The sequence below is a fragment of the Lytechinus pictus genome, chromosome 10, assembly GCF_037042905.1.
Source record: "Lytechinus pictus isolate F3 Inbred chromosome 10, Lp3.0, whole genome shotgun sequence".
In the NCBI taxonomy this organism is placed as follows: domain Eukaryota; kingdom Metazoa; phylum Echinodermata; class Echinoidea; order Temnopleuroida; family Toxopneustidae; genus Lytechinus; species Lytechinus pictus.
This window is the reverse complement of record NC_087254.1, coordinates 12920743-12945641: the sequence shown is the minus strand read 5'-3', so window position 1 is coordinate 12945641 and position 24899 is coordinate 12920743. Positions and strand designations below refer to the sequence as shown.

Genomic DNA, 24899 nt, shown 5'->3' with positions numbered 1-24899 from the left:
AAAAAGAGACAAATCAAAGAAGCAAAACACTGAAAATATCATCTAATTCTGAGATCACATTTTCAAAGTTTCGCTTGATTTCACAAACAGTTATATACACGTCCTGGGTGGTATGCCAATGAGGGGAATGATGACATTACCCACTCACTATTTCTTTTGTCATGAGAAACAAAGTATCATTCCTCCCTGAACATGTGGAATTACCTTTGTTTTAACATTTTGTGGTTCAATCAAGTTGGTCCTTATTGTCAAATCTTTAAAAATTGAAATATTGTACGATTTAAACAATTTAAATAAAACAAAGAGATAGTGAGGAATATCAACGACTCTCAGTTGAATATCAGAGTTGTGCATACGACCATTTTGTGAAAAATAAGAAAAACTTTAAAATGTCATTACTTTCTTATTAATTACATCCGATTTTGATAAATTTTCAGCATTATGCTTATTTGATTTTTCTCTATTGATTCAATTTCAAATCAACAGTTTTCTTGGGTGGACTTGACCTTTAAGTTGAATGATGAGAGACAACTGATACTAGCAAAGGCAAGATATAGCAGTATACATAATTATCAGAAAATTTTCCCCAGATGTTCCCTAAAAATTAGGTTTCAAGAATTTTGCATATAGAAAAGCCAGATTTTGCTGTTCATTTTTTCAAAACATTCAAAATATTTGGTCAATTTGAATGTTTTTTACTGTTTATCAACTGGTGGGAAAGTGATTTTCTCTGTATTGTTTGGCATATTAAATTATCATAGGCCCTGCTCTACTCCTCTAGTTCACAATATGATTATTTATTTTTAGTTTAGTTTAGTTTACTCCAACGATGTTGTAGGATTAAAAGCCTGTTCATCAAAGTATAATGTCTATTGCTGCTCTCCTTCAGACAAAATTAGATGCATTTCTTGTGTTGGCAGGGGTATGTAGACAGCAAAAAATTCCATGAAAAACAGTTAACACACACAAAAATCACTCAAAATCATAGGCAATCTTCTCCCAATGTTTATCCAGTATATTCTTAAATGCAATCACTGAACAAGCAGTAACTACATCTTCTGGGAGACTGTTCCACACATCTTTCACTTGATTAGCAAAGAAAAACTTACGCACATCAAGACATGAATATCTTTTCTCTAGCTTTAAGGAATGACCAATAGTTTTGTAATTTTGCCCGGGGGGGGGCATTTTCATTGACAAGTGGATACCATACGTGGCCCCCCCAAAAAAAGGAAAAAGGATATCTTTTTCTAGATAGATCGCGTTACGTACGTAACGTAATAAGGGTGTCAATAACACTAAAATAATGAAAAAAGGGTATATATTTCACTAGGAAAACTAGGAAAACAAATACTAAAATTTAATACGTGATTATAAATAATTATTATTATAATAATAATTATAATCAACCACGTATTAAATCAAATTTAATACGTGATTATAAATAATTTTGCCCGGGGGCATTTTCATTGACAAGTAGATACCATACGTGGCCAAAAAAAACACGTAAAAAGGATCTCTTTTTCTAGATAGGGCGCGTTACGTACATAACGTAATAAGGGTGTCAATAACACTAAAATAATGAAAAAAGGGTATATATTTCGCTAGGAAAACAAATACTAAAATTTAATACAAGATTATAAATAATTATTATTATAATAATAATAATTTATAATCAAATATTAAATAAAATTTAATATGTGATTATAATTATTATTATAATAATAATTATTTATAATCACGTATTAAATTTTAGTATTTGTTGAATAATAATTTTCATCTATAAATTGTTCTTCAAAACGGCATTTTGTAACATCGCTAATCGAATGTACGTCATAACGAAGCAGTTCAAGGGTCAGACCTATTGCATTTGCTTTGTTGACAAACAGATCAAGGGATCTACACGAGATCGGTCTGGTAAGAAACCTTAAAATTCACCTTTTTATTAACCAATTTTTGGAACCTTCATGTACGCATTAGGCGTTTGAAGTTTCAAATATGAATAAAATTTACACTTACAACTGATTTCACCCTGTAAATATGGATTTCCTAGGGAAATCCATCCAGGTGTGGAGGTCTCGCTTATTCAAGGCTCCACGATGAAGAAGTATATGTCAAAATATTAAAAATATCATCATGGAGTCCTCAAGGCTAGAAATAGAACTAAGCCTAGATCTACACGAGATCGGTCTGGTAAGAAACCTTCAATTTTTCACCTTTTTATTAACCAATTTTTTTAACCTTCATACGCATTAGGCGAAGGTGTAAAAATAAATAGAATCACAAACATTTACGTGATTTCTATCTACAAAGATGGATTTCCTACGCGTACGTGCAACCCGGAAATGTTTTGGGCGCCGCCATTAATTTTCCATTTCGTCAAACTCACGCGCTGATTGCTGGATATTTTTTGGCCTCATGAAATCTGAGCCAATCACAGCCATCGTTTTCTCATAGCATATGAATATGCATGATTATAAAAGAGTTTTTCAACCTCTTTCACATCATATATACTTTGCTACGGTTCCTAGTTAAGAAACAAATTTAAATATCGCTTTAAATTACCCTTGTTTTTCAAATAAAAAATAAATTAAAAAATGACATTTTTAAAGTAAATATACAAACAAGTGGAATGCCTCTGGCGGTCTCACCTGCATCACGCGATTCAATATAGCAGCAGTGCTGACTTTGAAAACTACTGTAACTTGCACCAGATGTTCAGTGATACTTGGTTACTCTTATGTACACGTTTTATGAACTAGACCAATACACTTACAGAGATATGATGGTAATTCAACAAATATCCCCAACATGGCCTAAGTTCATTGACCCTAAAGGACCTTTGACCTTAATCATGTGACCTGAAACTTGCACAGGATGTTAAGTGATACTTGATTACTAGTATTATGTCCAAGTTTCATGAATCAGATCCATAAACTTTCAAAGTTATGATGGTAATTCAACAGATACCCCCAATTCAGCCAAAGTTCATTGACCCTAAATGACCTTTGACCTTGGTCATGTGACGTGAAACTCGTGCAGGATGTTCAGTGATACTTGATTAACCTAATTATGTCCAAGTTTCATGAACTAGGTCCATACATTTTCTAAGTTATGATGACATTTCAAAAACTTAACCTTAGGTTAAGATTTTGATGTTGATTCCCCCAACATGGTCTAAGTTCATTGACCCTAAATGACCTTTGACCTTGGTCATTTGACATGAAACTCAGGCAGGATGTTCAGTAATACTTGATTAATCTTATGGCCAAGTTTCATGAACTAGGTCCATATACTTTCTAAGTTATGTTGTCATTTCAAAAACTTAACCTTCGGTTAAGATTTGGTGTTGACGCCGCTGCTGCCGCCATCAGAAAAGCGGCGCCTATAGTCTCACTCTGCTATGCAGGTGAGACAAAAAACTGCAACTTTTTTTAAACTTCATTAAAAAAAAAAATTATTCTTAATAACCATCCCGATCTTTTTCTCATTTACAATAACAAGTGTTAAATTCATCTTGAGGCTGCAGCGTCCTGTGAAGTTCAGCTAATTTTGACAGAAATATTGTGAGATTTGACGTCTGTATCTCTGAATGACGATTTTTAAGAAAGGGATTTGTAGAATTATTGTTCGAAAGGTTCAAAAGAATACATTTCATTTGTTAATAGGTTACTTTTGAAAGAATCTTTTCAATTAATATGTTTTTAAATCAAAAATTTTGATAGATAGAGCCGCTAAAATGTGAATTTCACCGTGCGCTGTCTTCGTGGCCGGCCGTATGTAGCGGCCCGATTTTCCATGGAACACTGTAGCGAGTGTAGTCCCATATTGAGCTTTTCGCGTTATATCAAAATTGAACAGATTCATAATTACTTATTATCCTTTTTAAATAAATCTAATCGTTGTAGGATTTATATCTGTTTGTATATATACACTTCATATGTCCATGAATATCAGTTGTAAACTTTAGCCAGTTTTAGATATGAGAATGTTTTTAAAAATGCAATGGTGCATGGCGTGATTGACTGATGTCTGATGATGACTAAATTCTGCATTTGTCGTGACCAGCCATACGGTCTGATTACGCAATCTATAGATTTTCTAATTCTATTTAGTAATGCTATTCAATAGTCTTTCTTCTGTATTTTTGTGTTAAAAGATATGTCATGAACTAGAGCCAGGCCCCCGGCCCCCTCACATGCACAGTAACACCCGGGGGGGGGGGGGGACTCAGTATATAATGCATAGCTATAGTGGGTATGTGTCGCGGAGGGGACCCCCAATTTTACACTCAAATTTCTGTTCCAAGGCATAACATTTTTGTCTTATTGAGAAAAAGAACAAAGAAAGCCGCTCCAAAGCATAGCATTTCTTCTTATAAAAAAAAAAAGAAATCCGCTCCAAAGCTTCGCATATTTTCCGTTACGTTGTTCCGGTCGCATTGATCTGCTATAGAAGGCTAGAAGTAGAACTAAGCCTAGATCTACACGAGATCGGTCTGGTAAGAAACCTTCAATTTTTCACCTTTTTATTAACCAATTTTTTTAACCTTCATACGCATTAGGCGAAGGTGTAAAAATAAATAGAATCACAAACATTTACGTGATTTCTATCTACAAAGATGGATTTCCTACGCGTACGTGCAACCCGGAAATCTTTTGGGCGCCGCCATTAATTTTCCATTTCGTCAAACTCACGCGCTGATTGCTGGATATTTTTTGGTCTCATGAAATCTGAGCCAATCACAGCCATCGTTTTCTCATAGCATATGAATATGCATGATTATAAAAGAGTTTTTCAACCTCTTTCACATCATATATACTTTGCTACGGTTCCTAGTTAAGAAACAAATTTAAATATCGCTTTAAATTACCCTTGTTTTTCAAATAAAAAATAAATTAAAAAATGACATTTTTAAAGTAAATATAAAAACAAGTGGAATGCCTCTGGCGGTCTCACCTGCATCACGCGATTCAATATAGCAGCAGTGCTGACTTTGAAAACTACTATAACTTGCACCAGATGTTCAGTGATACTTGGTTACTCTTATGTACACGTTTCATGAACTAGACCAATACACTTACAGAGATATGATGGTAATTCAACAAATACCCCCAACATGGCCTAAGTTCATTGACCCTAAAGGACCTTTGACCTTAATCATGTGACCTGAAACTTGCACAGTAAGCCCGCTCCAAGGCCCCCATTTTTTGTCTCGCCCGCGGCACATACATACTACTTTTTTGGTCAAGTACCCTCTCCCCCCCCCCCCCTGAGTAATACACAGTGATCACTTTGCAAGGTGGGGGGCAGGGCAATTTTCAATAAATTCTTGTTAAAAAAAACCCACCTCCACTCGTTATAGTGTACATCGCTCATTTACTCTCCTCCCCTCCTTTTCTCTCTCTTTCTTCCTCGCTTTCCCAAATCACTGCACGGGGCCTAAGGGGGGGGGGGGTAAGGGCCCTTTTTCAAGGTTATCCATTTGGGAAAGGAAGCTTAATTTTAACCCCACACGCCACCAAACTCACACAGTTTTTCTCACTGATATCATGCACTTCAACTCTAAATCAAAATTACTTCACAATGACATTAAACAAATGCAAATTCTGATATTGATTTGGATACAATATTTGACCATGTTGACCACAGATCAGGAATTTTATTTACTTTTTTTTTCTCACATACATGATTGTATCACCTGTCATCTGCCAAGTTTGACAAACTTTGAAAAGCATGCTTATAGTAAACAAAGCATAATGAGTGCTGAGAATTTCTATGTATTTTGCTATTTTTTCAATGAATACAAACTGTCTGTATATTCATAATTTTGCTTGCCACCATTTTTGTTTATTTTCCAGAGATTTTGTATGGCCAAAGTTTAGTATGCAACAGGCCAGAACCTGCACTGAATTTGCCTAGAACAGAAATTCATGGAAGACGGCTAAATCTAACTGGAACTCATCCTGGTGAGGTAAGTGTTATACACTCAGCATCATAAGAAAATGCTAAAACAAGAACCTAGGAGTGTTATTTATTTTTATGATAGGCAAGTGGGTTAGAATATGCCCACTGTGACTTCACTGATTGCATGTGCATTGTGAGCTCATCAGTGAAGCCACGTAAGTTGTTCAGGTGGACATGCATTCCCTCTCCGCCCTGCTCGCCAAGAAGTCCAAGTCCAACTCGCCAACGCTGGGACCAGGGCATCACATGATCCTCCAGGATGTGCATCTTTGGGGTGATTGTGTCCTGGAAATTGGCCCTGAAGAAGCTCATGTAATCCTTGATTGATGTGTCTGTAATTAAAAAAAAAAGGCAAGCAAAAAATGTAAGAAAAATTTGGATATCTGCAAAAGAATGCAAATACTGTAATCTGTCCTTGAAATGTTTGATGAATTTTACAGATAAAATTGAAAAATAGTTTTTCCACTCACTAAGTTTGCTGATTTCTTCCATGGTGAGAACCCTGACACTGTTGAAAATTGTGGCATGAGCCATACAATTTGAGCAATGTGTTATACTTCTTGGCAGTTATTTTGGCCTTCTCGCACAGGACAGGACACACTTCATTGGTTTTGTCGATAATGATGTTGGTTATCTTGTCAATATTCTCCTCCTGAGAAGATAATAAAGAGCACTTGGTTGATGTATACTCTCTTTTCTTATTCATACATCTACAGCAGTCATGCAGAATCAGGAGTGATCAGAAACCATATTCTGTCAACCACGAACGTGCAGTGGTAAGAAAACAATCTGTCTAGCCAGGAGCAAGCAAACATTATTATTGAAATGTACAATTTAATAATTCATGGTTTGCTTGTTTTTAGAAACAGATTTTCATTCAGGTAAGAGTGTTTATGCCCTGGCTACTGATGAAGAGCATGCATTTTTACTTTATTTTGAACAACATAAAACATCAGACATTAAGTAGAATAGAGCAGTGTGCATATTTTCCCTTACAAGAAAGCAATTAAAGCAATCATTAGTACCTTTAGGCATTTGTGAACATGATTGCCTACTTCTGCTGTGGTACGCCTGCCTTTCACATGTATGGTTTTAGAGTACGCCATCCAAAGCCTTCACAATGGGTCCCTGTCCTTCGGTCATCTCTGGTATTTTGCTTACCTCAGTCTCCTGAAAATATATAAGAATCACAAGTTTGAACTTTCAAAAAAATGTGTAAAAAATATGTTGGTGATTATTTGAGTGCTTTACCTTCTGATTACTTGTAAACTTGATTAATTATTGAATTGAAATAAAGCTCACCAGTTTCTTTATCTCTGTTCTATTTTCTTGTGCAATTTCTTGAAGAAGGGCAACCGGTTGTGAATCGGGATATAAGAGTGACATATACAGATGTTGGTCGAGTAGGTCTTTCTGCTCTTCTTCCAACTCACTGATCTTCTTCGTAAGCTGCTTCTTTGTTATGAACCTGCTAAAGGCATCATCACCGTTCCTTACTGGCTAGGATGGAGGCTGCCTCTAGGTCAAGTGCATGGCATTGATGTTCCAGAGCATTAAAATGCTTGAGAAAAATGCCCAGAGAGAGGTGAAGTCCAGGTGGGCAGATCTAAAAAGAAAGGCAAGTAATAATTAAAAACAACTGTTTCTTATAAGTACTGATATCATCTAATTAATTTAATTCAAATTTCATTTTGGGTATCTCCTTTTGCAGGGCTTTTTTGTTATAGCTTATTCCTATGCAATATTACAGACTTTTTTGTTCAACTAACCTGATTCAATGGAATTCTGAAGGGTGGCTGCCTGACTAGGTTGTTACACTCCTTCGGGACATTTTTTATCTTGAACTTTTCAAGGTCTTCTGCCATGGTCTCAAGATCCCTCTGTTGAGTGTCTCTCTCTGACAGTGGTTTTGCGATGTCTGCCTTTGTTGCTGTGCAAAACAAGCAGCAATGTCGCCCTAATGAGGATGAAGTGTGAAACAAACTGTTGAAATTACTTAAAACTAATCAATAAATCATACTTGTATGATATAATATAACAAGAAATTATTGAACAAAGAGCAGTAAAAGAAGATAATACATACCACTTGCACCTGATATGCCATATGCTTTGCACAAGAACTCATAGTCCCCAAAGAAAAACAGGCGTATTTTCTTCTCTCTGTGTTTGGAAAGAAACAAAAAGGATGATGGAGTTAATACAGTGAAATGTGATATATAATTTATAACATAAGCCAATCATCAAACATTGTTTGCTTGTGTACTATTTATGGGTTTTTATTTTTCACATTAGTCTGTAAATATCAATTCCAGATATACCTCCATGTGGTGGTTTAAAGAATGTCAACATCTGCAGCCATCTCTTGCATTGTCACTTCCAGATTGTAGGCAGAGTCCTGTCCAGGATAGAGTGCAACCACTTGAGTGTTGCGAAGGCAGTTAGGAGACCTGACACTCGCAATCTGAATCATCATTTTGAAGGTGTCCCCTCCCTTGTCTCCACCTAGCTTGACCCAGACTTCATCTCTTGGTACGTTGTCCAGTTGAATTAGCTCATCACTAAGTCTACAAACAAACAAAAATAAATAGGATAATTACTTTCATCATTTTACACTGAAATGTAAAATGGCCTTTAAAAGAAATTTGCTGAAGACATTGTAAATGTATACTTCATTATAGGCCATGATCTGAAAATGTTTTCTTGAATCAATCTCTTTTAGATTTTTCTTTCATTTATATTCATCTTTTCTCGGTCTTCATGACTTACTCATAGTATTGCTCCAACAGCTGTATTACAGTCGATGTTACACTGTGCACTGTTACCACCGGTCTCTCTACAAATTTGTAGGCCTTCTCTATTTCATTGAAGCTCTGCAATGGCAGCATGTTCCCTTGCAACATCCCATCTATGATGCCGTCCAAAATCTTTCTTGTTGCTTTGTCTCCCCCAGTTGTTATTCCTCTGTTCAGCAGCCACCTGCAAAATATATATAATTTTGTCATTTAGGTATGTTAGGAAAAAATTGATAAAACATTAATTTTCACGTCTGTTTCTATATTTCCTATTGAGGTAAAGTCTGATGAGTTACTGTTTAATAATTGCAAAAATATTTGTCAATAAATCACTTACTGTTTCAGCTTTCTCATTTTGGTCCAAGACATTGCCATCATCGCCTTTGGGTCAAGCATGTCCTCTGCTGTTAGGTACAGTTGTGGAGTTTCGTATGTTTGGGGGGCTAACTGGAGAGCCTCTTCGATATTTGAGACAGCTTTTTGTCTCTTTCTACGTGTCTTGGAGCAGACATCTTGTTTAGCTGCATTGGGAACTTGCTTGACACAAATTTTCTAAGATGAATTTATTAAAGAAAAGTAACAGACAGAAAGAATAACAGTTCAATTTACTTTCTGAAAGTTTATTTTTCTTGATTTGAATATCAATATAGGTCTACATATATGCCAATGTTTCAAAGCTGCCAACTAATGTGTTTTAACGATATTTAGTATGATTTTAACAATCAAAGGTGACAAAATGTGATTTTTTTTTTAATTGCAAAATACATTTTTTGTTAAATTTGATGGGCATGCTTCATATGTGTAATTTATCATTTTTTGTACCAAAATAAGTTCTTATTTTCCCTTCAAAATATTATCTGACATACTATTCTTTTTACCCTCAATCAATCTGCAATCAGAAGAGGGGGTTAAAATACTAAAACCTATATCTAATTATCTATTCAACAAATGTTTCCACTAAGTGTTCAATATCCAGGAGAGAATGAGACCCCCCCCCCCCCCCCATATCAGGAGCCGCGGAACGGTTTACAAAGTAGGGGGGCTGACCATGCAAAAAAATCACAATCATATGGTCATTTTTACTTTTTGTAGCTCCCCCCCACTTTCGCAGCCCCTGCATATAAGATAGAATGAGAGATATGTCCCCTCCCCTGGTAGCACACAAAACACCCCCCCCCCCCCCGTTGGCATATGATACTGCTTGAAAAAGGGCACCTCAATGAGCCTCGAGTCTATCCATTATATTTTTAATTTTTTTAGATGAATATTTCTTAATGCAGTATAATAAATTTAAATGCATTTATGTACTTTAAAAAAAAGATATGAAATATGCCAATAATAATGTATTCAAAGTAAAAATGCTGATAAGTAAATGCAATTTCAAAACTTGCTTTTAGAATATTTATCAATTAATTTCTACCATAAATATTAATAATTGTGCTACAGTATGTGTATTTATCACGTTACACTTACATAATAAAATAATGTGGAGTCTACTATAAGTCATTTTTTCTTTAATAGCTTCATAAGCGATTTTTTTTCTCGCTCTTGTTTTGTTAAGTTTGCACTGATGTTTTGATTGGTACACGTATAATTATGGTCGTGCATCGCTATGTTTGATGGGATATTTTGAGGTGGTGGTTGGATGTCATTTGTTTCTCTCACATTACCCATCCTTTTTAGTTTTGGAGGTTTTCCAAAGCATCCTGCTCTTATTTCAGAAATTTTGTGGCAGAGTTTGCATTCTGTCCTGCTGTGCTTAATCCACTCCACAGATTTTATTTCTTTTTGATTGATGATTATGGCACACCTGCATTTTTGACACATGCAGGGGGGTGTACATCTTCTTCATCATTTTCAATGTTTGTTTTGATTATCTGGTTAATTTTTTCAGAATTCATTACAGGATACTTCTTTGCTTTACGCTGAATCTTTACACCGCAAAACCGGCATAATTCTGTGAGAATTTGGGTGTGTTGGTCCATGCCCACTCACAGTGACACGCACACACACACTAAGGGGACCTACAAACAAGGCTGTATTCAAAGCTCAATAACAGAAAAATTTGAAATTAACACTTGTAAATGTAAATGAATATATTGTGACTAATGACCTAAATAATATGAAAAACCAAAAGATTAGGATGGGATAAGTTGCAGAATTTTTTTATGATATCATGTTTTGAAGTGATAAAATGATACCTAAAATATACAAGAGCACCTCCGTGTCTCAGATGGATGTGCGATGCCCGGGGCCGGGGAAGAGGGCTTTGTTTTACTAATTACACATCAAGTATTGATTAATTTCATATCTATCGATTCGTTATGACTTCGACAATTCAAAAATCGACACGCCCTAGCTTAGGGAGCGTCCCTGATTTACATATCGTGGTTCAAAGTCACCTTCTAAATCCGGGCCTGCAGCTCTCGTGATAATCAGGTGATTATTGAAGAGCGCCATCTCGCGACGTGATTTTCTAAACTTTGCTAAAAGTAAGATGGCGCACCGCTTACTTAACAGTTCCCCAACGTTACGCAACGCTCGCGTCCGTAACGTTGGGGAAGTACAATAAGAAACAAGATGGCGGAGTAAACATCGGGCAAGTCTCTTCCGTCTTTTCTTAAAAAACTTAAAACTTATGGATGCTTCTGAATGCAGTCTAAGACTCTATATTCAGTTCCAAATTCTGTCTCCTCTTTAGGTTGGCCGGATCATGTCCTGGTGGGTCAGCGTCAAACTTGTACTTCACAGGTTCACATTTCCAATACTTATCCAGTCCATTCTAGAAGCTGTGGACACTGGGTGCATTTACTAATTCATTACTTAGGCTATTCCAAGGTTTCCTCATTCTTATGTAAAAAGAATTCTTATGTTTCTCAGTTACTGACCTCGGAATATACAATTTCTTATCATGACCTCTGGTAGGCCCATGCACCTGGCCCAAATCTGGCACTACCTCTTGGTCATACCTGTGAAATAACTTGTATGTTTCGATCATATCTCCTTGCGCACGGCGATATGCTAATGTAGGAAGTTTTAGTTGAATCAATCTTTGTTCATATGGAAGGTTCTTTACTTCAGGTACCAACTTAGTGGCCCTTCTTTGTACATTTTCACAATATTTTTTCTTTTTTTTTGATGAATTCTTGTTTAAAAATAACAACGAGAGCGTAGAAATGTCGGAAATGAAGTTTTATCCCATGTACATGATTTAGAGCTAGATCTTTTAGAAGGAAAGTAGAAATCTCGAGGGTGAAAGTTTCAGGTTAATTCTGTTTTTGGCTTCCTTTGTGTGGGTCTATGAGATAGAAGCCCTGGCTTCGTATGAGAGTAACCTTATGTTAGTAAATGATTTTTACTCTCTAGAAGCCGCCTGGCTATTCAAGGCTCCATGATGAATAGACCAAAAGCTTCGGTCTCTGTTATGTTGGTTGTTCCGCTGAACTACGTTGGCTCCACTCACCAAATACATAGACCGAAGTTAAACCGTCGTCTGTACAGGGGCTCAATGGCCACCGCTAATTTCTTGTTTTTCTCCTCGATACCGCGATATTTTCCACCAAAAGTTCATACATATGCACCTATAGCTGAAAATGTATAAGTAACGACAGTTTCTTACCCTAAATTCCCGCTTTGAAACTGGCAATCAGGGGATTAACTCTGAAAGTTGACACTTGCGACTCGGACTAGTGGGCAGCCATCTTGGTAATGAATAATTCATGAAAAAGTGGCCGACGAAAGTCAGACTCCGCCCCATGACCTTTACGTCACACATTATAATTACAGAAGGGGAAAAGAAAGGAGCAGTTAAAGAAACAAAAGAAAAAAGGGGAAATAAAAAATAAAAAGAACAGTAAAAAAAAAAGAGAGAAAACGAAAGAGAAAGAGAAAGAGATAAAGGAAAAGGGAAAAAAAACATCTAGAATTTTAGTATTCTGCATAAACCCGACGTAAAAGAGATGATCTGATTGGCCAATGGTTTTGATACGCAGTTGACCCGGAAGTTCTTCCAACGGCATATGTTTGTGTGTTATATCGACTTTGGATGAACGAGTGAACTAGGAGCTACACGACAGCCGAGGTAAGTCGCTGTTTTTTTTCCTTTTAACTTTATTTTTTCCCTCGTTTTTGGCAATTAATGCCAAGAGGGAATATTAATTCGCATATTTGTCCATTCATTTTCATATATATTTATGAAATAAAGACAAAAATCAATGAGCCCTGTCGGGGGGAATTTGCATTGTACCTCCCCTAATGGTGGCGACACGCTAGCGAGCCGTCTGTGTATGAGGAGAAATTAAAAAAATAAAAAAATGTTGAAAAACTCCTCGAAACAGACGGCTGCCAGCTGTCTACACATGATGAAGAAGTAACAAGTTAGATCTAGATCTATATCACTTATCAATCAGTCAAAATATCAAAAAATATCATCATCCTATATGGTAGTGGATCGTATTACCGAACACTTTTCATGAATTCAATCATATCAAACACATTATTCTCATAAAATTCACCAAACTTTCACCATAATTCATAAATACACAATTACCTACAAAATATAAATATGTAAAAATTTTGTAGAAATCGTTTTTCCTTTTTACAATATTAGCTTCCAATCGGACCCCTCTTCGCATGTGAAATATTTTGGCCACTTGAAAAAGGTATCGTATTACCGAACGTGTGTTTTCTAATTTTCTATGGGAAAAGCACTCACACGTATTGCGAGGTTAGTATTAGTTAGACCAAAAGCTTCGGTCTCTGTCATGTTGGTTGTTCAGCTGAACTCCGTTGGCTTCACTCACCAAATACAGAGACCGAAGTTCTAGCGCGATCTGTACAGGGGACTCAATGGCCATATGTTTATGTGTATTAAGTTCGGATAAAACAGGGCAGTGAAGTTGTGCGACAGCCGAGGTAAGTCACTGTTTTTGTTCCTTTTAACTTGATTTTCCCCGTTTTTTTGGCAATTAATGCCAAGAGGGAATATTAATTTGCATTTCGGTCGCATTAATTTTCAAAAGTTTGATTCATTAAAGACAAAAATTGAAGAGCCCCGATGGGGGGATTTTGCATTGTAAGTCCCCTAATGGTGGCTGCACGATAGCGAGCCGTCTGTGTATGAGGAGAAATTTAAAAAATAAAAAAATGTTAAAAAACTCCTCGAAACAGACGGCTGCCAGCTGTCTAAGTATTAGTATACTAACCTCGCACCACGAACCGCGTTTGGCAGTGGATTTCTAACTAGTAGGTCGCGGCGTGCTGGGATCTCACTTCTTGGGTCCACAACACACGACTTCTATGGCTTGATTTTTCTGTGCGCGGCGGCATGTAATAATGAACCCTTGGGTGGGGAAAAGTTGAGAAAACAACAAAATTACTGATGTCTGATGAGCCATTTTTACCGTATTTTATTATTTTTAGAAATAGAATATTGATACTTTGAAAATGTGTTTTTACCATTTTTCATCATCTTTCTATTCAAGTTCCCCTTGGAAGAATGCTGCAAAGTTTTGAGCATATGAAATTATTTTCTGACGCTACGATGCGCACGTTCGGTAATACAAGGCCGGTCGGCCGTCGGCGTCGGTAATACTAATACAATTAATCACTCACTATACCGGGTAGGATGGGGGATCGGGTGTCCGGACACTTTATATTTTTGAAGCCTTCTTTTTTGTCTTAAGATTACACTAAAAATATGAATTCAATAGTTGTAATCATCTTCTATTTTGTTCTCTATAATATTTTCTAAAATTTTGTACTAAAATTTGATGAAACTTCGCTTGTAATTTTTTCCAAATGACTTTCTAAAATTGATCGTCCGGACACACAACCTGTCCGGACACACAACAACTGGGTATACTGAATGTAGAAAAAAGTACACAGACTTACATATGTGGGACACATGCCGGAATTACTCTCAGAAAGCTGGCGAAATCCAGGTCAAATCACAGTTTTCAGATGCATAATAGAGTCCAGAGAGAGAATAGTAACTGCTCTACGGAAATATGTAACTTTTCACCGCTGCCATCATGTTTCAAGTTATATTATGAGTCATACATAAAACAAAATTACACAGTTTCTGTAGAGTACCATTTTGTACTAAACGTTTCTAGCGCCCTCTTTTGGCAGGATCATTACATGCTATGCTCCTCAAATCTCATAAACATGCAGATATTGTAACAATAGAAAAAGATTATATTGACATCTCTATGGCTTGTGAACATCATGATTTTTCGTTAAAAGTGAAAATATGCTAATGAGATAATTCACGTAATCAGTTTTGACCAGTTGGAAATTTTATTTCAAACAAGAATTGGAATTGGACCATTTGAATATATCAGTGAAATATATCTTGTTTTATCTCTTAACCATAATAGTAATAATTCCAATGAAAACAATTATCAGAATACTACTCATGCATAATATTAATAATACTATATACTACTACTACTAATACTACTACTAATAATAATAATAATGATAATGATGATGATGCTAATGATAGTAATAATTTAAATAAAAATAATGGTAATAATAATAATAATGATGATAATTTGATTTGATTTTTTTTTATTTGATTTTATTTCACATATTTCACAAGTACAAACAAAATTATGAAACAATATCAGAAAACTTATGAGAATACAAATCAGACAAGGCATAACAATTAATTCAAATTAGACAAAATAGCGATTTTGAATTAAAGACAATTTAAAAGAGTGAAATATGAGGGAACCTGCATAAAAAAGCAAAGCTTGTTAAGTCTGCAGGATCCAGAAAAAAAATCGGTCTTAATGAGGAGAGGACAGGTAAGTAAATTGATTATAACAAAGTAATGCCAAAAATGTGACGATTGTGTAAAGAATACAAAAAAAATAAAATAAATAAATAAAAAAGAGTCCGCCGCTCTATGACAATTATTTATTACTCATTACTCGGCCAGAGCGTATTAACAAAGTGCATGAATATAAAAGTTTACAAAGGGAAATTATAAGAATTTATAAGCATCGCTTTCAATTTACGTTTGAATATATTAAGTGAGGCACTATGTACCATATCATCGGGAAGATCGTTCCAAAACCTGGGCCCTTCAAATGCGATAGTTCTTTGAGCAAGGAGAGTGCGAGTACGCGGAAGGTGATAGGAGTCACTTAGCCGGGTGGGATATGTGTGGATTAGATTGTTCCTTTGAAACATAGAAACAAATGTATCAGGCAATTCACCTCTTGAAAGCTGAAACATAAATATACCAACTTTAAATGCATATATATCAGAAATTTTGAGTACTTTATTTTGGAAAAATAATGGGTTTGTATGGGAATAAAAACCAACTTGATTGACCACCCTAATTGCTCGTTTTTGTATCGTGAATATTTTATTAATTAAGGTTGTATTGCAATTACCCCAGGCCAATATTCCATAATTCATATGGGATAAAACAAGTGTAGAATATAATGTTTTTAAAATGTGATCAGGAAAAAAATATTTAAGTTTATTCAAAATGCCAGTGTTACGAGAAGATAACTTACATATATAATCAATTTGACATTTCCATGATAATTCATGATCAATGTAAAGACCAAGAAATTTGGTGGAATTAACTTGTTGCAAATTAACATTGTTTATAATTACATGGTCCGGCAAAGAATTCACAGAGTTACTGAAAAGCATAAAATTTGTTTTGTTTACATTGAGTGACAACTTATTTGCTTGAATCCATGTCTGAACAGACCGCAATTCCCTATTCAAAATGGTAAGTAGTAAATTAGGGTTACGGTGTGACAAAAAAAGGTTCGAGTCATCCGCGAAAAGAATAAATGATAGGTCATTTGATGAATTATTAAAATCATTAATATACAACAAGAAAAGCAGTGGGCCTAGGAGTGATCCTTGCGGTACACCGCAAGAAATAGTTTTCATTTGAGATTCATGGTCTTCTATTGAAACAAATTGTTTTCTGTTAGTTAGGTAACTCGTGAACCATTCCATGGCCTTTCCACGCACACCATAATGTGATAACTTGTAAAGCAAAATATCATGATTAATCGTGTCAAAGACCTTGGAAAGGTCCAGGAATACACCAACTGTGTGCAGAGAATTATCAATAGCATTTGCCACTTTGTGAATAAAAGAAAGTAAGGCGTGTACAGTGGAATGTTTTTTTCTAAAACCGAATTGGGAGTCGCATAAAATATGATTATCAGATAAGAAATTTGTCAAACGAGAATAGATTAATCTTTCAAGAATTTTAGACAGGGAAGTAAGGAGTGAAATTGGACGATAGTTGCTGACAATCCGTCTATCGCCTTTTTTAAACACTGGAACAACCTTGGCTACTTTCATATTTTGAGGAACCAGACCAGTTACCAAAGATTGGTTGAATATAAAAGTCAAGGGAGTTAAAATTTCATTAATGGCACGTTTTATGACACAATTCGTAAGTTCGTCGCATCCAGGACTTTTCTTAGGTTTTAAATTATTTACAATATTTTTAATTTCAAATTCAGTGATCGGAGTAAGGAAAATGGTTTTAGGGTTGGGATTTTTTAGAAAGTATTGGAATCTTTTGTCAGGTTCAGGAATATTATGGCAAAGAGTCGCACCAATATCAACAAAATAGTTGTTAAACACGTCAGCCATATCTGCAGGATTAACAACCGTTACATTATTATTTATAATTTCTTTAGTGAACTCCTTCGATTTCTTTGTTTGTAAAACATTATTTATCACCTTCCATGTACTCGATGCATCATTTTTATACTTATTAAATTGATTAGCAAAATACTGTTTTTTAGCTAAACGTAACAGGGATGTAAGAACGTTCCGATAACGAACATATTTACGTTTTAAACGACTATTTTCAGGATTCTTTTTGTATTTACAATATAAATTGTTTTTACGATTTATTGACTTCAGGAGCGATTTAGAAACCCACGGAAGTCTGGGTATTTTTGTATAATTAGATCGGGAAAATTTTCTTAGTGGTATAGTTTCTTGATAAATCGACATAAATATGTCCATAAACTTGTCAAAACAAACATTAACGTCGTGAATATTGTATATTTCACTCCAGTCAACCAATTCCAGTCTCTCTCGAAGTCTAATAATATTGTCATCCGATAAGTCACGAAATGTATGTTTAATATTGTTATCTTTAGAGACTCTATCAAATACAATTTCAACAAATATTGGGAAATGGTCGGATATATCCGATACCAAGATGCCAGATGATATATGGGAAAAATCGTTAACAAAAATATTATCAATTAAGGTTGATGACGTATCTGTAATCAGTGTGGGTTTTGTTACTAATGGAATGAAAAAGTTGGATAACATCATATCTATAAATTCTTGATTACAGGGGGTATTACGATCGAACAAGTTCAAATTAAAATCTCCCATTATAAAAACCTTTTTATTATTCAAAACATGCATTGACAAAAGACTTTGAGCACAGTGTAAAAAATCATGAACACTACCTTTAGGGGGTCTGTATATTTCTCCAACAACTATTTGTTTTTTATCAGGTAATTCTATTTGGATAAATATGCATTCAATAACCTCAGACATCACATAAAGCTCGGTAAGTTCATTGACTTTCAAGTTATTTGATACATAAAACCCAACCCCGCCTCCTCTTTTGTGTTCCCGATTGTTTGTATAAAAAGTAAAGCCGTCAATGGTTACGAAGGATCGCTGCTGGTCATTCAACCACGTTTCAGAAAATCCGATAACGTAATATCCATAACAAAGTTGCTCAATGAATGTCTGAAATTGGTCGATCTTTTTATTAATGCTTCTTATATTATGATGGAGGAGAAAGAGTTTATTTTTTGAATTGCGGGAATTTACAACAGTATCGTACTCAGAGAAGTATTTGGTACATATGGAGCAGGCGCGTAGCCAGGGGGGCGGTGGGGGCGGTCGCCCCCCCCCCCAAAAAAAAGTCCCCAAAAAGAAAAAAAGAAGGGAAAAAAGAGAGGAGAAAAGGAAAAGGAAAGGGAAGAAAGGTAGCTTTTTTTTTTTCTTTTCTTTTTATTCTTTTTTTTTTCTCAAAAGAGAATTAAACTCCTTCACTCTTGCTCTAAATATGAATTTTGCTTCCGCGCTGCGCGCGGTTAAATGACAATATTGAAGTTCTCCTTTGTTTCCCCCACCCTTTCTCTAGCCCTGTTTTTCCACCTCAGCTATATGTGTTTCTTGCCAGTTAAAGTTCAAATGTATACATTAGGGCATGGAATTAGAGTAAAGTTATACCGAAATATATGAAGTTAATATCTTTTTTTGATTGATCGCGCAACTTCTGGCCGGGTCGGTTCCGGGCGGGTAAAATCTTTATATCAATTTCTGCCGTCACCTCCATAAAGTCAACTTCTCCCGCTTTTCAGCTCATTACTAAACAACCATAATTTTGGCGCAAACAGTTTCCTGATTTAAAAAGAGGAAGGTATTAAAATTCGTGTCGTATATACTAAATAAAAAAGTACAATATTTTTTTATCAAATTCTATTAAACTTCATGTAATTTCCCTGCACATTCATCTCCTGTCATGTTTTGCGCCCTCAGTTTGAAATTTTGAATGACACCTAAGTTTCTTTATAATTCAAAATGAAGCGCTTCAGGATTAGTCAAAGAAATTAGGCATCCTTTTTTTATATAATTTCAATAAATCACAGACGTTTCAACTTTTTGAGCATTATTTTCTTTGTAATGAAGTTCAATAATCTTAGAAAATCAATTGAATTAGAGCCGATGGGGTATTAGCGATAGGCATATCTGCAATTGATGAAACGTCCGCCCTTTGAAATTTCAGAGTTTCATTGCTCTGCGCGGGGAGGAATATCTTCCACCTGGTATATACACTTCTTCTCCTCTGTTTTGCGAGTTAAAGATATGCACTGTCGCTAAATTGTTTGTAATCAAATCTGATCTTTCCAAGGGAAGTATTCAATATATTTTTGAGAATACCCGTTTCTCGGGACCCTTTTCATGGCAAAAAAAATGATAAAACGCTTTAGCTTCCGCGCTTTGCGCGGGGTTATTATTATTTTAATTTCCTCCATTACCTTTTTTGTGCGTTCACAATCACTTTTGAAAGCAAGGTTCATGAAAACAAGGTTCAAAATCACAATATAGTCAACTGAATTGGAGCTGATATAGGTACTAGAGACAAGAGAGACGGCTCCTTTTCATTTTAATTTATGAAACACCAAAAGCTCCGCGCTTCGCGCGGGAGGGGGAAACTCCCCCTCCCTGGACCCACCCCCTAGGGAGCGCGCTCTATAAGTGTTGGCACGCTTCGCGTGCATTTACCGCCCCCTCCAAAATGAAATCCTGGCTACGCGGTTGATATGGAGTGCATAGAACGATCTTCAGGATGGAAATCAAATTGGAGTTCTGGCATTTCCAGGTTTAAGTAACGCTGGAAGTGGCCATTATCATTTAAATCAATATTATGTTCATCCATAAGGAATTACGAGATAACTGTAGAAAATAGAGTGAGGATTCCTGTTATGTATAAAAGTAGAAAAGGATGCATTGCTTACTATTGATAAAACGCACTGGCTGAGCAAATTATGTACAAGAATGTAAAACAAGTCAATTACAGAATTAATTAAAGTAAGGTGATATTCGAATATCACAAAAAGTAACCAAGCAAACATAAACGATTTGCTTCTATAATCATTGGCTATTTGCAACCACCAAAGTATAAAGAGATAACAAGTCATTACAATGAGGTAATTAAAAGAATTGCATAACAATCATTGAAAATATTCAGAAGGTCAACAAAATGAGATAACTACTTTTGCACACTATGGCGACAGTATCTTCAATTTAACCTAAGAATGCATGTGAGCAAAATAGTAAAGGAGTATGAAATGCAGTAAAATATTGTGAAGACCATAGAGCAATAATTCAAAGCAAATTACATACAATTTCCAAGAAAACCCAGTCATTTTAAATCGAAACCATCACTTATGGTATAAATAATGATACTTCTATCTTGGTTTAGTTTTGGATTAAACAATGAAAATTGGCCGAGCAAGGCTGACAAAAATGAAATAAAATATCAAGCTGTCGTGCTCTTTGAATGTCATATAGCAGAAAATTGAAGACTAAAAGGAAAACCGAGTTTCTCCTCGAGGTTGATTTTTAGTGATATAAATGAATTGATTGATTAAATGCAGTTTCATGGACTAAAATGAAATAGTCAAATCAGATCCTAAAATGCTTTTAAGGAAAAAACCCATGAGGGCAAAAAACATCAGTGTGAAAAGTAGCACTCATTTGGTATATATTTGAAATGCAAATAAAAACCACAAACTCAGCATGAAATATTTTTCTTCTCCATTTCAAATATATGGGAATGACCAAGAATTAAAAAACTCAAGTAAGGATATTCATATAAGTCAATATGCTAAAGTTATGAGTGAGTTCTTTTTAGGTGAAAAAGGGAAAGGACCCATTCGCAAAAACAACTGGAACTAAAGAAAATTTCCTTTGAGTGGAAGAATCTGTATACCATGAAATATTGTGAAACAGTATAACAACGTTGTACAATATCCTCAGATTGATATGTCCTTTAATGATATTTAGCAGAAAATAATCTGTTTAGAAAAACCAAAGTGATAATTCACTGAATGTATTTGATATGAAATTAATTGCATTCAAATGCAATGTTAAAGGCTAAAATAAGAAAGCAAGTCACAATCTGACTTATATTTAAGCAAAAGCTCATGGGAGCAGACCGTCAGAATATAAGCCTAAGGTAGACAATATCTCATGGTAGATATCTGAAATACAAAGTAACACTATATGCAGCTACATGACTGTGTAGGCAGGATCAATATCTAATTCTTCTCTTTATTATTATGGGTGGGGTCTTCCTTCCAATTACATAGAAATGTAAAGAAATACAGCAAATCTCACAATCATGATCATAGATCATAAAGATATTTTAGCCATTTTGGTAGAGATTTGTGAACGTTTCTTTTCTTCGTGAAAACGAAGACTCTCAATTAAAACAACTGACAACCGGTAATACAGAAAATTTCCTGTATACACAGAAACCATCCATCATAAACACTATTAACCAGTATGTAATATCCTCGTAGTAACACGAATTTGAATGATATCTAAAGTAAATTTCAATATATTTACAGAAAACAGAGTAAACACCCTAGCTGCATTGGGTTATATTCTGCTATAAAGAGAGTTGTATAAATGCAAATCAATAGACTAAAGAAAAAGGGCAAGTCAGCTCTTTACTTGCAAGTTTTGCGTGAAGTCTCAGGGATACAGAGCATCGCAAAGCAGGGAAAAACATTTTTGATGTAATCATGTTTGTGACAGATTTTTGAAAATTAAAAAAATTAAAATAACATTGTAGAGTAGGCATCAAATATATAATTCTTTTCAATATGGGTATATAGGGGCCTGCGTACCTATTACATGTAAGTGTACAGAAGTCCAGTAACTCATATAATTATCATGGATATTCACATGGAGGTGAAAGAGAGTTTTTGTGAAAAAACCATTTGAGAAGTAACCGAAAAATTTACCTATACGTGGAAGAATGTACTATGCAGTATTATTTATCAGAATATTAAAAAGACTATATCTTCAAGGTAATACTTCTTGCATGACATTTAGTGAAAAAATGGCATATCTTTCCAGAAAGACTGAGAAATATAATTCAAAGACAGAGCCACTTCCTGAATTTATTCTGATATGAAATGGAATGTTTGTAAAGAAATGTGATTTATTTATTTTAAAGGCAAAAGTCAAATAAGCAAGTTTGATCCTAACTAGCATGGGACCAGACCATCAGATCATTAGACCATTATAAGTAAAAACAATATGACAGATATTTGAAATGCAAAATTACAATATTGGCAGCATCAAATATTCTTATTCTTTATGGGTGGGGTCTTCATTCAAGTTCCAATAAAAATGTACAGAACTACATAGCTCAATATTCATAAGTCAATAGACTGATGATGAAAGCGAGAGTAAATTTTGTGAAATAAAATTGCATTTAAAAAAACAACTGCAGTTAAATTTCCTACATGTATAGGCCCTACCCCGCAGAATCTGTCACAAAACGAATATAAAATGGATTGTTTAAAGCAATTAGATAGGTATGAAGGGTATAATAATAAGACCATCGTTTACTTGCATTTAAGCAAGGACACATGGATGCAATATCAGAATACAATATAAATACTGTACTTTTCCTGATATAAAATATTCAGTGAAATTTGAGCCAGACTGAACTTATCTTGCAATCAGACAAAAGCACACAGGGTACACAAAAGGAAAACAGATTTATATTTGAACATGTTGAAATAGTCAAAGTAGCACTAGAGAGCATCAATTTAAGGTTTCTTTCCTTTTTATAGATGGGGGTACATCTGATCTAAATAAAGTAATACATCAGTGTAGACAAGGTGAACATACCATCAAATATTTGGATGAACTTGAGCTTATTCTTGGGAGGTGTTCCATTCTCTTGTGTTCTTTTGCTTCCACTTCAGAATAACTTGAGTTCCTACAAGGATGATTTTAGTTGAAAGTCCTCTTTCATAATGATGATGATGCTAATGATAGTAATAATTTAAATAATAATAATGATAATAATGATAATGACAATGATCTCGAGCCATGTTTATTAAGTTAAAACGAATTACTAACGCATGCATAGGAATGCATTTCAAGCATATTTTGTTTACTGCTTAGTTCCTACTGTGTAGCATTATCAATTGAACACTAAAATCTGCCAATTTATTTTTGTTATGCATGGTGGAAAATAAAACAAACAAATAATGATTACATTAATAGCTTTCTCTAAATTGCAAAATTCGTTTTGCATAATCCATCAAATTATGGAAATATAGTCATATATATTGAATCAGTAACCAGTTTGAAAAAAAATACTTCTTTGCTTCAAATTGAATACATTTGATGGAACTGGTCTCCAGTCCTGGTCCAGCTAAAAATCAACTGGCCCAGTAAAAATATGTTTTCTTTCATAAGGACATGGGAGGACATGTATGACAATGTAAAACAATTTAATATCAGTGCATTTTATATTTCATATTTATACCATGAGCAAGCTGGAAGGGGGCTTAAAGCAAATTAAGCCCAAGAAAAGAAGCAATCTTATTGGAAAGAGTAAAATTAGAGGAACCATTAAAAAAAAATCATCAAAATTGATTATAAAATAAGCAAGTTATGGACGTTCAAAAAGTCTTGTTGTACTTTCTATGGTGATCCTCAAATTGGCAAACGTGCTTCAAAATGGCTGATTTTATTGACAACTCTCCATTTGTTTTGTACACAAATTTTCACATCTTCTTCATTATCTTTCAAATTGCATCTTGCCTCCTTCTGAGCACAACATTTGTCATGGGAAAATATAATTCACACCACATATGTCAAGATCAGGAGACAATGTGAAATATGTAAAATAAAGGGAAAAATCTGAAAATTTGTGTACAAAACAAAAGGAGAGTTGTCCACAAAATCAGCAATTTTGAAGCACGTTTGCCAATTTGAGGATCCCCATAGAAAGTATGACTAGAATTTTTAAACGTCCATAACTTGCTTATTTCATAACGGATATCGATGATTTTTTTTTAATGGTTCCTTTCATTTTACTCTTTCCAATAAGATTGCTTCTCTTCTTGGGTTTTGGTTTCCTTTAATTGGGAGGAAAAAAAACACATTCTCGATGATGATTATGATTATAATAGTAGTATTCGTAGTAGTATCACTAGTAGTATAGTAGCAGAAGTAGTATAGTAGTAGCAGTAGTAGCAGGTTTATTATTATCATTTATCATTCTCAGTAACTATAGGAATGATCATTACCAGTATTAATATTATCAGCCATTCTAAAAAAAAATCTTGTCTTCCTTTTTTCAATATTTTCTTTAGTGGATAATAAGCATCTAGTCTATGACCGCAGACCGGTATTTAAAAAAATGTATATTTGGCATTGCCTGAATTTGATCATCCGATCGTGTTTGGTTTGAGTAACTTTTCGAAGTTACTACCCAAATCATATGAAAAATAAGCATTCATAGAGTTGATTGATATTTCCATATCCAGTAATTCATATTAAATATATCACGAA

General features: G+C 34.8%; 1 long non-coding RNA gene across 1 annotated transcript; it reads right to left on the bottom strand.

Annotated features, from left to right (window-relative positions):
• Positions 1–8049: 8049 nt before the first annotated feature.
• LOC135155847 (uncharacterized) lies at positions 8050–8937 on the bottom strand. The gene is made up of 3 exons (XR_010294973.1): positions 8734–8937; positions 8286–8531; positions 8050–8127 (listed from the first exon to the last, which is right to left on the bottom strand). It is a non-coding gene; the product is annotated as an uncharacterized LOC135155847 (long non-coding RNA).
• Positions 8938–24899: the final 15962 nt, after the last annotated feature.